Source organism: Myxocyprinus asiaticus, chromosome 18 (genome assembly GCF_019703515.2).
Source record: "Myxocyprinus asiaticus isolate MX2 ecotype Aquarium Trade chromosome 18, UBuf_Myxa_2, whole genome shotgun sequence".
Classification (NCBI taxonomy): Eukaryota; Metazoa; Chordata; class Actinopteri; order Cypriniformes; family Catostomidae; genus Myxocyprinus; species Myxocyprinus asiaticus.
This window is the reverse complement of record NC_059361.1, coordinates 10,942,909-10,956,995: the sequence shown is the minus strand read 5'-3', so window position 1 is coordinate 10,956,995 and position 14,087 is coordinate 10,942,909. Positions and strand designations below refer to the sequence as shown.

General features: G+C 38.2%; 1 protein-coding gene across 2 annotated transcripts in view; it reads left to right on the top strand.

Annotated features, from left to right (window-relative positions):
* LOC127456175 (protein Aster-B-like) overlaps positions 1-14,087 on the top strand; it is a 220,443-nt gene that overhangs the window by 61,397 nt on the left and 144,959 nt on the right. The gene's annotated exons all lie outside the window — the stretch shown is intronic.

Sequence of the window (14,087 nt, the reverse complement as noted above, 5' to 3'; positions counted from 1 at the left end):
AAAAAGAGAGAGTAAAAGCAGGGCTGGTTCAGGAGGGGAAAATTTGGATCTGTAGTTGACAGGATTGCTTTGCTGTTATGCAGTAGGTTAAAGGTCATGCAGCACCACGTAAGGAGTGGAAAATTTATGTTGTCAAAACAAGTTAGAGCTGGATCAGGCAAAGTTTATAAATGACTGAGAGCATGTGACAAGGAAACTGCACAGACCACGTGGGCATTTATGCACTGGATTATTGTTCAGACAGACATACATTGACATAATTTATATTATGTAAATACATACTTAATAAATGAGTGAACATTCCAAAAATGATCTAGTAAAATGATTCTCAAGGTGCTGCATTTAAAAACACTGCACTAGTAAGAAAACATCGCCAAAGGAGTATTGTATTTATGGTCTACAGGATGACTTGGTGGTTGTTTAGGCTTGGAGGCTGATGTTTGGTACGTTAGGCAGATTGGGAGTTCTGTTGTGCCTGGGACTCTAAAATAAAAGTAAATTCAATGTCCACTGGCATAGGGAAGGTCAGACACAATGGTGACCTGAATAGAGCTGGTGCATGTTTTCATTACAACACATTCCAGAGTCTGCGTCCTGCTGGCATGTTGTCTAGGCCACCTTGTTTAATTTTCTACACACACTCAATTGCATAACATTATAGAAATACATACTGTAAATTCTAACTTGCATGGAAGGGGGTAGGAGGAATGAACATTTGTATCTGGAAACGTGTTTCCTGAATGCATTATTGAAAGGATACACTTGACATTGGAGGAATAAGCATTGTAATTCGTGCAAGGGAAACAAAAGCGTGAGACTGACAAACCTCTTCATCTCTCTTACACCAACCAATGGTTGATTCTCACAAAAACATGTCAGGGTCATATTTCACTCCAAAATCAAAAGAAAAAGTTATTATTTTACTGTAATGTGTTTCTTTTTTGTTTGAACTGAAAAAAAAAATAGCATAAATGAAAGGCAGTAAACAAACAGACTTCTAACCTGATGTATAGACACTTTAAAATAAATAATAATAAAAAAAAAAATACATCATAATTAATGAGAATAAAATTCTGTTTTGCTTAAAGTCAATAACGTTTTTTTTTATTTATTTTTTTTACCATTAAGATATTTTTTCATTGTGACATTATAATACAATATAAAACAAAAACAATATATACATAAATAAAATAATTGGGACAATTACTGTAAGCACCCCCCCCCCCCATTTCAGTTATTTTAAAAATCATAAATTAAAGCCATTAAAAAAATTGAGAAAGACAAGAAAATGTGTAACAATGCAAATATCATAATGGTACGATAATATGTCTAATTGTTTTATTATTATTTTGAAGCGAAACATACAACATAAACACAAAATGTTGCAAACAAATGTCCATGTACCCTGAAATCTACCCCACTTTGCAGAATTACTGGCAAGCGCCATCCCTATCAGATATTTTGCATCAATTCAAATGGTTTATTTTTTCCTTTGTCTCTATTTACACTCACTGTGCACTTTATTAGGAACGTGATGGTCCTAATAAAGTGCCTGACGTGGTCTTCTGCTGTTTTAGCCCATGTGCCTCAAGGTTCGATGTGTTGTGCATTGCGAGATGTTTTTCTGTTCACTACAGTTGTACAGAGAGGTTATCTGAGTTATCATAGCCTTTCTGTCAGCTCGAACCAGTCTGGCCATTCTCCGTTGACCTCATCAACAAGGCATTTCTGTCCAAGAAATGCTGCTCATTAGACGTTTTTTTGTTTTTGGCACCATTCTGAGTAAACTCTAGAGAATGTTGTGTGTGAAAATCCCAGGAAAAAATCCTCAGCAGTTACAGAAATGCTCAAACCAGCCCGTCTGGCACCAACAGTCATGCCACGGTCGAAATCACTGAGATCACATTTTTTCCTCATTCTGATGGTTGATGTGAACATTAACTGAAGCTCCTGACCCGTATCTGCATGATTTTATGTTTTGCACTGCTTCCATATGAATAAGTAGGTGTACAGGTGTTGCTAATAAAATGCTCACTGATTCTATAGTGCCTTGTACGAGGAACCTCTGAGACAATTTCTTGCCCCATAGAAGCCAAGAAAAGATTCAGAGGTAACATTTCCCTCTAAAATTACTTTTTTACTCCACTGACTTTTTCAGACCCCTTCATTTTTTTTCACATTTTGTTATGTTGCAGACTTATGCTAAAATTAGGGATGTTCCGATACCATTTTTTTGAGAATGAGTACGAGTACCGATAATTTTTTTAGTTCAAATTTTTTTTTAGCCCAACCCTGCTTTAGGGTTGGGCTTGGGGGTAGACTTGAAAGAAATATGCATTACTTTTGACTGTATTACATCATTTACTACAAAAAACATGACTTGCTTTTGGTGCCACTCTGTGGACATTTTACGTAAAAACTGGGCAGTGGTTCAAATTTGAGTAAGCACAGACTTATTTCAGCAGCAGAACTTTCGACCTACTGTTGCCGAATTCAAAGTGAAATCAGTCTATCTTATGTCTCTCATGTTTGAAAGTCACTTTATCTCTCATCCTAAATCAAACGATTTCAAATTATAGCATGGCAAATTAATAAAGACTGGTCCTCATCGTATTATAGTTGCCCTACGCAGGTTTACATAAAGCTGCTAGCAACTTTGTGCCGGAGGGATAGGGAACCCTGGGCCACTCATTTGGAGATGTGTTGGGAGGTAAACAAGATTAGAGGCAAATCTCTGTGGCCGTTACATCAAGCAGAATGTGATTTCTATCTTAGTTTTTCATCACAAGGCAATCAGAGGGAAATTTTCCTCAAAACTCCTGCTGCGAGTTTTCGCAGACACACGTGCTGGTTATGAAACAAAGATCATCTCTGATAAATTGTTCATGATTTAGATGAATACATTAATGGAGCTTAAATACTTAAAGGTGCACACAGCGACTCCTGAGAAACACGGTTGATATTTGAACTCAGCTGCCAAAATAAACAAACCCCTCCCTTCAGTGCACGCAAATTCATTCCTTTTACCTCTCGGAGGTCTCCCCACCACTGAAAAGCCTTGCCGATGTTGAAGCGGCTCCTAGCCCTCGACTTATCATAATCCTTCTTTTTTTGTTTATATTCGTCTAACCTTTTTCTCTTGGTCTGTTTCTCAGCCATTTGTCCTCCTTGGAGTTTAGAAAGTTCACATCAGCCAGATTTGTCATCACTCTTCTAATGAATTTCCCTCTCGCTCTGCCCACACCCCACATCCTGTGCACGCGCAAGAACCACCCCCTGTTGCTGACTGGCTGGAGTAGTTTTGAGTGGATCGGTCTGATCCACTTTGTTTTTGTTCCATTTACAGAGCCAGGGCTGTGTACAATACTAGATTTTTTTTCAGCCCACCCACAGAACGGACAGCTAGCAGACTGTGAGGAGATATTTGCAGAATTTGACAAAAAGTATATTGGATTAGAATTACTGAGTGCACCTTTAAGACACCAGTTTTATAATCAGAATATGTGATTGGACTCTAATCACTACTATGGGAGATAAAGATTAAATGAAAAACATTTTTGCCAACTAACCAGAAGCTCTTACTTATATCAGTCACAGTTCAGTCTAGAACATTCTAAGGCTTAATCAGGTAACTCAGAGCTTAATCTCTTCTGTAAGTAACATATTACTGACAATATAGCAACTTTTGGCAGAAACAACATGGTGGGAATGTGGCAGCTTACATAAGCTCTGTTCCATAACCTAGTGAGCTGTAGGGGTGTAAATCGCAAGTTTCATCATGATACGATATTATGTCGATTCTCTTATCCAGCGATCCGATGTTTGCCAATACCTCAAAGTCTGCTGTAATGCGATTTCGAAAGGACTGGATTCAGGAGCCTGCGATCGATATTACAATATTATGTGCTATGTTTTACACAATCAATTACACTGAACAAAATTATAAACGCAACACTTTTGTTTTTGCCCCCATTTTTCATGAGCTGAACTCAAAGATCTAAGACTTTTTCTATGTACACAAAAGGCCTATTTCTCTCAAATATTGTTCACAAATCTGTCTAAATCTGTGTTAGTGAGCACTTCTCCTTTGCCGAGATACTCCATCCACCTCACAGGTGTGGCATATCAAGATGCTGATTAGACAGCATGATTATTGCACAGGTGTGCCTTAGGCTGGCCACAATAAAAGGCCACTCTAAAATGTGCAGTTTTACTGTATTGGGGGGGTCCGGGGGTGGGGGGTCCGAAAACCAGTCAGTATCTGGTGTGACCACCATTTGCCTCACGCAGTGCAACACATCTCCTTCGCATAGAGTTGATCAGGTTGTTGATTGTGGCCTGTGGAATGTTAGTCCACTCCTCTTCAATGGCTGTGCGAAGTTGCTGGATATTAGCAGGAACTGGAACACGCTGTCGTATACACCGATCCAGAGCATCCCAAACATGCTCAATGGGTGACATGTCCTGTGAGTATGCTGACCATGCAAGAACTGGGATGTTTTCAGCTTCCAAGAATTGTGTACAGATCTTTGCAACATGGGGCCGTGCATTATCATGCTGCAACATGAGGTGATGGTCGTGGATGAATGGCACAACAATGGGCCTCAGGATCTCATCACGGTATCTCTGTGCACTCAAAATGCCATCAATAAAATGCACCTGTGTTCGTTGTCCATAACATACACCTGCCCATACCATAACCCCACCACCACCATGGGCCACTCGATCCACAACGTTGACATCAGCAAACCGCTCACCCACACGACACCATACACGCTGTCTGCCATCTGCCCTGTACAGTGAAAACCGGGATTCATCCATGAAGAGAACACCTCTCCAAAGTGCCAGACGCCATCGAATGTGAGCATTTGCCCACTCAAGTCGGTTACGACGACGAACTGCAGTCAGGTCGAGACCCCGATGAGGATGACGAGCATGCAGATGAGCTTCCCTGAGATGGTTTCTGACAGTTTGTGCAGAAATTCTTTGGTTATGCAAACCGATTGTTGCAGCAGCTGTCCGGGTGGCTGGTCTCAGACGATCTTGGAGGTGAAGATGCTGGATGTGGAGGTCCTGGGCTGGTGTGGTTACACGTGGTCTGCGGTTGTGAGGCCGGTTGGATGTACTGCCAAATTCTCTGAAACGCCTTTGGAGACGGCTTATGGTAGAGAAATGAACATTCAATTCACGGGCAACAGCTCTGGTGGACATTCCTGCAGTCAGCATGGCAATTGCATGCTCCCTCAAAACTTGCGACATCTGTGGCATTGTGCTGTGTGATAAAACTGCACATTTTAGAGTGGCCTTTTATTGTGGCCAGCCTAAGGCACACCTGTGCAATAATCATGCTGTCTAATCAGCATCTTGATATGCCACACCTGTGAGGTGGATGGAGTATCTCGGCAAAGGAGAAGTGCTCACTAAGACAGATTTAGACAGATTTGTGAACAATATTTGAGAGAAACAGGCCTTTTGTGTACATAGAAAAAGTCTTAGATCTTTGAGTTCAGCTCATGAAAAATGGGGGCAAAAACAAAAGTGTTGCGTTTATAATTTTGTTCAGTGTACATTTATTATCTCACAAATGCAACCAAAATATAATTTTTATATTTTATTGAGCTCTCTGAAAAGCGCAAATCCAGTATCCAGATTGGGACATCCCCAATACAAAAAACAAAGTCTCATACATGTGATCATAAATTGTTTGATGACAGCTCATTGCCTTGTGGAATGAGGTAAACACTACATTGACAATTTGTCATCTCTACAATAATCAAGCAAGTCTTTCCAAATCCAAAATACTACATACACATGACAGGAAAGTATGTGTTATCCGTGGGTTTTTTTTTTTCTTGGCTACAACTTCAACAGTTCTATTGAAAAATTCTGTTACAGTTTACTGTGCTAAATGTTAGTAAGGGTGTTTATGTGTAGACTTGAAAAGTCTTGTAATTGACAGGGCAGGTGTTTTTCTTTCCCTCTTCAGCGCTGTTTAGAATATTGCATTTGTTTAGCCATTTAAATTGGTTGAATTGCTCCATAGCATTTTAAAATAGAAAATGCGGCCTCATGAGAAGCATGATTAGCGCTTATAAAAAAAGATGAATATCATAAGGTTGCTGCATCACCTGACAGAAATGCATATGGATGTGGCTGGCAAGGGAATTTCAAAATAAAGGTGCATCTTAAAATAAATATACAGTGCCACTCTTGTGTTGTCTTGGCTGTGTGCTTAGATTAATTGTCCTGTTGGAAGGTGAGCCTTCGGCCCAGTCTGAGGTCCTGAGCACTCTGGACCAGGTTTTCAAATTCATTCATCTCTGTATTTTGCTGTGTTCAGCTTTCCTTCAACCCTGACCAGTCCCCCTGTCCCTGCCACTGAAAAACACCAACACAGCATGATGCTACCACCACCATGCTTCACTGTTGGGAAGGTACTGCACAGGTGATGAGCGGTTCCTGGTTTCCTCCAGATATAATGCTTGGAATTGAGGCCAAACAGTCCAATCTTCGTTTCATCAGACCAGAGAATCTTGTTTCTCACAGTCTGAGAGTCCTTTAGGTGCTTTTTTTCTAATTCCAAGCGGGCTTTCATGTGACTTGCACTGAGGAGAGGCTTCCGTCTGGCCACTCTGCCTTAAAGCCCAGATCATTGGAGTGTTGCAGTAATGGTTGTCCTTCAAGTTTCTCCCATCTCCACACATGATCTCTGAAGCTCAACCAGAGTGACTATCTGGTTCTTGGTCACCAGGGTTGGGAGGGTTACTTTTTAAATGTATTCCACTACAGATTACAGAATACATGCTGTAAAATTTTATTTATAACGTATTCCGTTAGATTACTCAAGGTCAGTAACGTATTCTAAATACTTTGGATTACTTCTTCAGCACTGGTAGATTGTTTCACTTGTTTTGACTATAAAAACTCTAATAATATCTTATGCAGTGTTGTTTCTAAAACAAGATAAATCAAATTGATCTTGTTTTAAGGATTTTTAGATATTTTTACAGGAAAACGTAATAATCAAGAATATGATTTTTGCCCTAATATCAAATGTCTTACTAGAAAAAAAGAATTTATGATCCAACGTGAATTTTCTTGATAAAAAAATATGATCGTGCCTGGTAACGTGCATGTAAAATGGCTAGAAATAGCATTTTAGCTTAGCATAAAGCTGACAATTTACACAAGGTTTATTTCTATTTCTTCTGCTTCAGACTTACTTCAAACGTACTTCTCTGTCTACTCGTATGAATGTAACACATCATAAGAAAGTGTTTCACCACTGTTCAAATGCACTTTGGATCGCATCATTTATATGTATAAATGTTTTCCATCTGAAAGGACTAAATATTAAATGAAACAAATGACAATAAAATGCAAAGTAATCTCTTCAGTAATCAAAATACTTTTTGAATGTAACTGTATTCTAATTACCATTGATTTAAATTGTAACTGTAGTGGAATACAGTTACTTATATTTTATATTTTAAATACGTAATCCCGTTACATGTATTCTATTACTCCCCAACACTGTTGGTCACCTCTCTTACCAAGGCCCTTCTCCTCCGACTGCTCAGTTTGGCCAGGTGGCCAGCTCTAGGAAGAGTCCTGGTTGTTCCAAACTTCTTCCATTTAAGAATTATGAAGGCTACTCTGCTCTTGGGAACCTTCAATGCAGCCAATTTTTTTTTGTATCCTTTCCCTTATCTGTACCTCGACTCAAGCCGGTCTCTGAGCTTTGCAGGCAGTTCCTCTGACCTCATGGCTTGGTTTTTGCTCTGATATTCATTTTCAGCTGTGAGACCTTATATAGACAGGTGTGTTCCTAGCATTTTGGTCATTTTGTCTACTCGAGTACTCGATCTAATTACTCGAGTACTTGTCGAATACTCGAGGGGCGATTACATGTTCATAACTGTATATATAATAACATGTCTGACAAACATCTATGGCTGCTTCATTGTGCCTTGGTGTTCCAGTGTATCGTCTATTCATTATTATAGGCTGTTATAAAATAATATGTTACAAAATGTACATAAGATTCAAAATATAATATATTTTCAAAATATAATGCATCATATTTTATCATTATGTGAAGATACAGCGAGTCCAACTCTGAAAGAATGTGCCCAACGCACGTGTGTCTGTTCTTCCTTCAGGTTACCGTAGTAATCTTAGTAAGCATGCACCGTTTTTTTTAGTGCTGTCTGAACCGCCTATTTTCAAATAACAGGAGACGCCATAACCATTGCGTTTTTAATATACGTGTTAAATTGAAGTTCAGTTTGAAGATGCTGCATTGTGTTCCATTTAGCTGCGCTCTGTCTAGCTCTGTCAAGCTGTTTGAAACACTCGCCTGCTGTATATGCATTGCTTTAGCACATTGAGTCCACAGCCACACGTGCCTGGTGTGTGTATGTGTCCCCAAGTGTTCGCTCTTGTGAGGAAAGCCGTGATGCTCTGTATTGTTGTTGCTGTGATTCATGAAGCGTTCCATTCAACTCGGAGAGTCTGAATTTCCACTTTTCAACTGGGGAAAGTGCAAAGGAATGACACTTTATGTTGGACATCTAACTTGGAAACTCGTGCAGAAATCTTCAACTCCCATTTCGTCGAGATGCTGGTGCATGTTACTTCACGCAGGGCAGGGAGGTTTACAGTCAGTGACAAACATTTACTTTTATTGAATAATATCCATTAACGAGTCAAAATTCTTACATGAAATGATAATAAAACATGTTTAGCAAATGTTTTGCAGAGACAAGCGTTCAAAACACAGTTAATTACACTCTCTTTTGATTATCGTAACGATAGCATTGCAGTGTTGTATCAGTTTGGTTGCTATGAGACGTTTCTGACAATCAGTGTACCCCTCAAAACTACAATATAATCAATCTCAAAATTAAAAATAAGCTCCCTCTTTGTTTGTGTGTTTAGTTGTCAGGTAATTGTCACTGGATTTCGAATGAAGTGAAAAGTCACATCATGCGTGATCACTATCGATCATCGTTTTCATGATCGATCATTGCTGCCATGTCCGAGTACCTGAGTACTCGCGTACTCGTGCCCATCCCTAGTTCCTTTCCAAATCATGTCCAATCAATTGAATTCACCACAGGTGGACTCCAATCAAAGTGTAGCTACATCAAAGATGATCCAGAGAAATGGGATGCACCTGAGCTAAATTTCAAGTGTCATAGCAAAGGGTCTGAAAGGGTCAATGTATGTGTACTCATACTCGTAAAAATTCTCAGATACCAAAAACTGATACCATCTGACGTACGAATGTCATTACGTAAACATTCAGTGTACAGATTAAAATTACGTCATGTCCTAGTGAGATTATTTAACAGCAAAAGCTGTGATTTAATGAGATAAATAGATTGTTTGCACCTGCAGCTTTTTAAATGTGAGTGCTTGTGAATGTGTGGAGCCGGTGCTGTGTGGGCATAGAGACAAACTGCTCATGCCATTAGAGATCCTTGGCTCATACACAGAAAACACTATTATGAGCATCACATTCACAGTGCTAATTCACTTTTTAGCACAAGACATATACAGACTACATATTTATTTATTCATATAGTAGCCTTTTGTGGTTTAGTAATTACTGTGATTCATGTAGTGACCTGCTTTTCCGGATTGCGAATATGCCATCATTATGTCAGAGCTCCTTGGTCTAACAACACAGAAACACTTCAAAATAAAAGCTCAGCCAAAATAAAAGCTCAGTTTAAATGAAAAAATATGACAGAAATAGATCACTACTATATAGTTATGTAATATTCACTGTTAAACTACTACTACTACTACTACTACTACTTATAATAATAAATCAATAGTAACTGTATTATATTTAAGCAATATCTCACATCAGTGATCCTCTAGTATGCAGCAATTTATTTGACAAAAATAACTCCAGTGTTGTATTTTGGATAGTGCTGTGAGGTTCTTTATGAAATCACTTAATTTGATAAAAATAATACAATTTCATGTTGCAAATTAATTGTTATACTTTCATTTGATTAAAGTTAAATGTATTTATTTAAACACAACTTTGATGATAAAATTGAAATAAACTGCTAATATTGAGTTCAGAAAAAATATATGTATCGAACTCGGTATCGGCGAGTACTAAAAAAAGATTATCGTTACTCGTACACGTTCTAAAAACAAATGGTATCGGAACATCCCTAATTTTAGCATAAGGCTGCAACATAAAATGTGAAAAAAATTAAGGGGTCTGAATACTTTATGAATGCACTGTACATTGGTGCTTACGCGTTGAATCGATGACATTGTATCGTTGGTGATTTGATCGATGCATCGATCCAGATCGATGGATCGTTACACTACCTAGTGAGCTGCCTGACTGCTTACTGCATACATAGACAGACAGCTCTCTTCTAAGTCAGCATCCTAACTGTCATGCAACCTCATAAGTGAATGAATTGGAACACTCTACAAAGGTAATAACTAGACTAAGCACCACACAAATTGCGCACAGCATGGGAGACTCAATTTCAATAGTGATGCAATGCTTTTACAACACAATACTCTACTAAGCAGAGAAAAACATAGCACACACAAATATTGTGTAAAATAATCAATTTCAATTACCCAGAACCATCATGCACCATCTTCATTGGATTTTTTTCCCCCTGAACTTGCAGTGTTGCTTGTTGAAGTGTTTGGCTACAACTAGTTATCTTTGGTGGCAACATAATTAGGTTGCCTACCTTTTGGGACAGCCTTTCGTGTCTGGGTTGTGCCTAGAATGCCTTAACAAGAGCAATAATGTCAAAAGCATTTATACAAGGACCTTTGGCTCAGACGTTTGATGGCCTGTGAAGAACATAGCCTCTTTGACATGTCATGCTGCAGTCAAAGTGTGGAAGATAAGACAGGCTGCTCAGTCAAGATGACCGTCATAGGCACAGGCAGATTATTCTTACTCGAAGACTTCTTGCCAGCAGTTTAGCTGTTTCACACTGTTCACATGAACTGAGACCCAGCTCTCTGAGGACTGATTGTACTGTCTTTAATATGCATCTGTGTTCAGTCACCAAGTCTGTCTTATAATGTGTGTTGAATATAATCTGCTGTGATGAAAAAGTAAAGAAAATGCCTTAAGCATTGTACGTTACACATATAGCAGAGGATGTTTACTTTTTACTTATGTCGCTGTAAAGATAAATTAAGAAAATCACACAGCCAGATGGCTCTGCTGACATATGATGCAAAACAACAAATGCATTATTAATAAGATCTGTTATTACATAACCTGATTACATTGCAGAACCAAAAGTTTGGAGGTGTGAAGAAACTGGCTACAGATGCAGATGCATTTTAAAGCTACTGTAAGCTTCTCCTTTTTTTTTTTTTTTTTGGAATATCACACATAAATTTTCAGACTTCTTGACAGATATCTCTGAAATAGGTGTCCTGAGCAATGACACCTGTCTCTGTGACACCCCTATGATCTTTAAAAAACAAAAATGAATCAGACTGTGGCCAACATGAGTCAGAAAATTTGTAGGCGGCTCTATGCCATGGTGGAAGTTTCACCCTGTCTACACCAAATGTGAGGGGTACGTTGCGCCGCACCAACAGTTTACAGACACCCCGTTCTATTTCTGACATTCTGCATGCACTTGAGTCTTTTGGAAACCTGTTTGGAACCACTCATTATCTTTGTTTATTTTTTGTTTAGTACGGTTATTTGACTTATTATTTGTGTCATTTTGTTAGAGTATTTTTAAGTTTGATTCTGCTAGTATAACATACAACAGTTTTAATTTGGGAATTCAAATACAAGACTAAAGAATTAGACATTTTGTAACCTTTGAATTGTCTACAGAGATACAGTATATTATAAAAACCATACCACAATTTTTACATCTGGGGCCCTATTTTAAGAGCGCTAGCACTGTGTGCAGCGCTATGCTTTAAATCATAAGCGCAAAGCCAGTGGGCATGGCCATGAAGTCTTGGACGCAAATGGATTTGGTGAAGTATCGTGTGAAGGGCAAATGGGCTGGGTCAAGTGCAATTTAATTCTGAGGTTCTTCTCTGGCTATTCCACCTTTTGCATCCTATTATGTAGTCCATTTCCTGTCAAGTACCAGCAATATAAACAAAGGTAGCACATTCATAAGAAGTTGGTAGTGTAATAGACTGTAAGCAATGAATTAGAAGAATAGAAATATGGATTTACCTCTTTTATGCATTAACCCTTGTTGAATGTCAGGCATTTTTCTTTCACAGTGACATGCTTCTTTTATACTCATGGAAAATGTGGTTCTTGTCAGGATTTGTAGGCTCCGTTTAAGTATAGAGAATGGAAGTACTGTTAATCATTTTCATCTACTGACACAAAAAATCATGGCTAGTATTCACAGTGATTGTATCGACACGCACTTCTACCAGTTGATTTTGAAAATTGTTATTAATTTATTGTAACACAAAAAAATTTAACCAAAAATATTTCACTAAATTCAAATTACACTTCAAACGAAAAGAAAATATAATCAAAATAATGAAGTGATCAAAAAACATACCAAATCCAAACATTTTACTCCAGCCCCTTTTACAGTGACTTAAAAATCACTATACAACAACAGATGAAAAAATGCCAATACATATTATATCATAAATACAATTGTGTATATAAACATAGCAATTATAATAATTGGAAAATAAACCCTGAACTATAGATAGTTTAATACAAATCTAATCAGATTTTGTTTCATAAAATAGCTATTGTGAGGGACATAATTCACTATATTTTCAGAGTTTGGAGAAGAACTTTATTACCAGCTGCTGGTGGAATCTCCAAACTGCAAATGCAGGAACTGACTTTAGACTTTGCACTGAAAACAGACCTGCTTTTGAAACATCTTAGTGCAATTACCTATTTCATAGGAAAATAGTAATTTGCGCTTTGTGCAACATCATTACCATACAATACACCCACAGATTGCGTGCATACACCCACAAAAAGTGCAAACACTCCCACCCACACCCACTTGTTCTTTGCGCTGGCACGTAATTTGCATTTAGAATTGCCGATCTCATGAAAATTGGACGCGCATGGTCTAAGCGTGTAGCACTGCTCTTTGCACGCTCACAAAAATAGAGCCCCTGGCCTTTATGTCCACTGTGATACACATCAAGAGAAATATGTTTTTCTATCACCTGTTGTTTAAGATAAACTAAGCAAAAGAAAATTTATTATTTTAAGAAAACGTATCCATCATTGAATGGTTGTGCCACAATCTGAACATCAATTTTGTGTAGTTACTATACAGCCATATTCATTTTGCTTTTAGCAAAAAGATTTGCATCTTTCTTGGAAAAAAATCATTTTAAAGAGGAGTCATTTTTGTCTTTTTGGCAGACATTTTTGCCTTTTCTTTTAAAGGGAGAGATTACTCTATCTTCAGGTTTTATTACTGTATATACAAACAGTTGTACATTCTATACAGACTGTAAATGTAACCTCTGGAAAGCTTTAAATCTGTGACCTGGTTTATATATTCAGAAACCATGTACAGCTGTGTTGGAAACAGCAGCACCCTCTAACACGATTTGAATTGGTCTTTAAAAAAGGTCACTGATATGACTTGTGGTAGCAGTGCATTACCTGCGGTTCACACATATTGTAAGAGTGAGAACTACATGTGTCATTCTGCATGTATTATGCATTCTGTTAATGAGAGAGAGGGGAGAAGTGGTAGCTACATAGCAGCGATAGCTGTCTTGACACAATGACACAGCCTCTCATTTCAAAGTAACCCAGTCCTGTCACTATCTGTCAACATGGCAGTTCCGTTGCAACCTGACACTTGTGCAGGTACATGGATGCTCCTAATGCTGGCTTCCTGTTATTCAGGAACCGAAAAGTGTAGAACGGTATTGTTCAACAATAAAAATCGCCTCTTCTGATTTGCAGGGAACATTCCTTGATGATATTATTAATTGTAGTTACTGCTTCTTTTAAATAAAACAAAAAATAAGACCTGTGCATTTGTCGTTGTTTGGAATATAGCCATTAGTTTGTGTGCCCCATGCAGCTCAGTGGA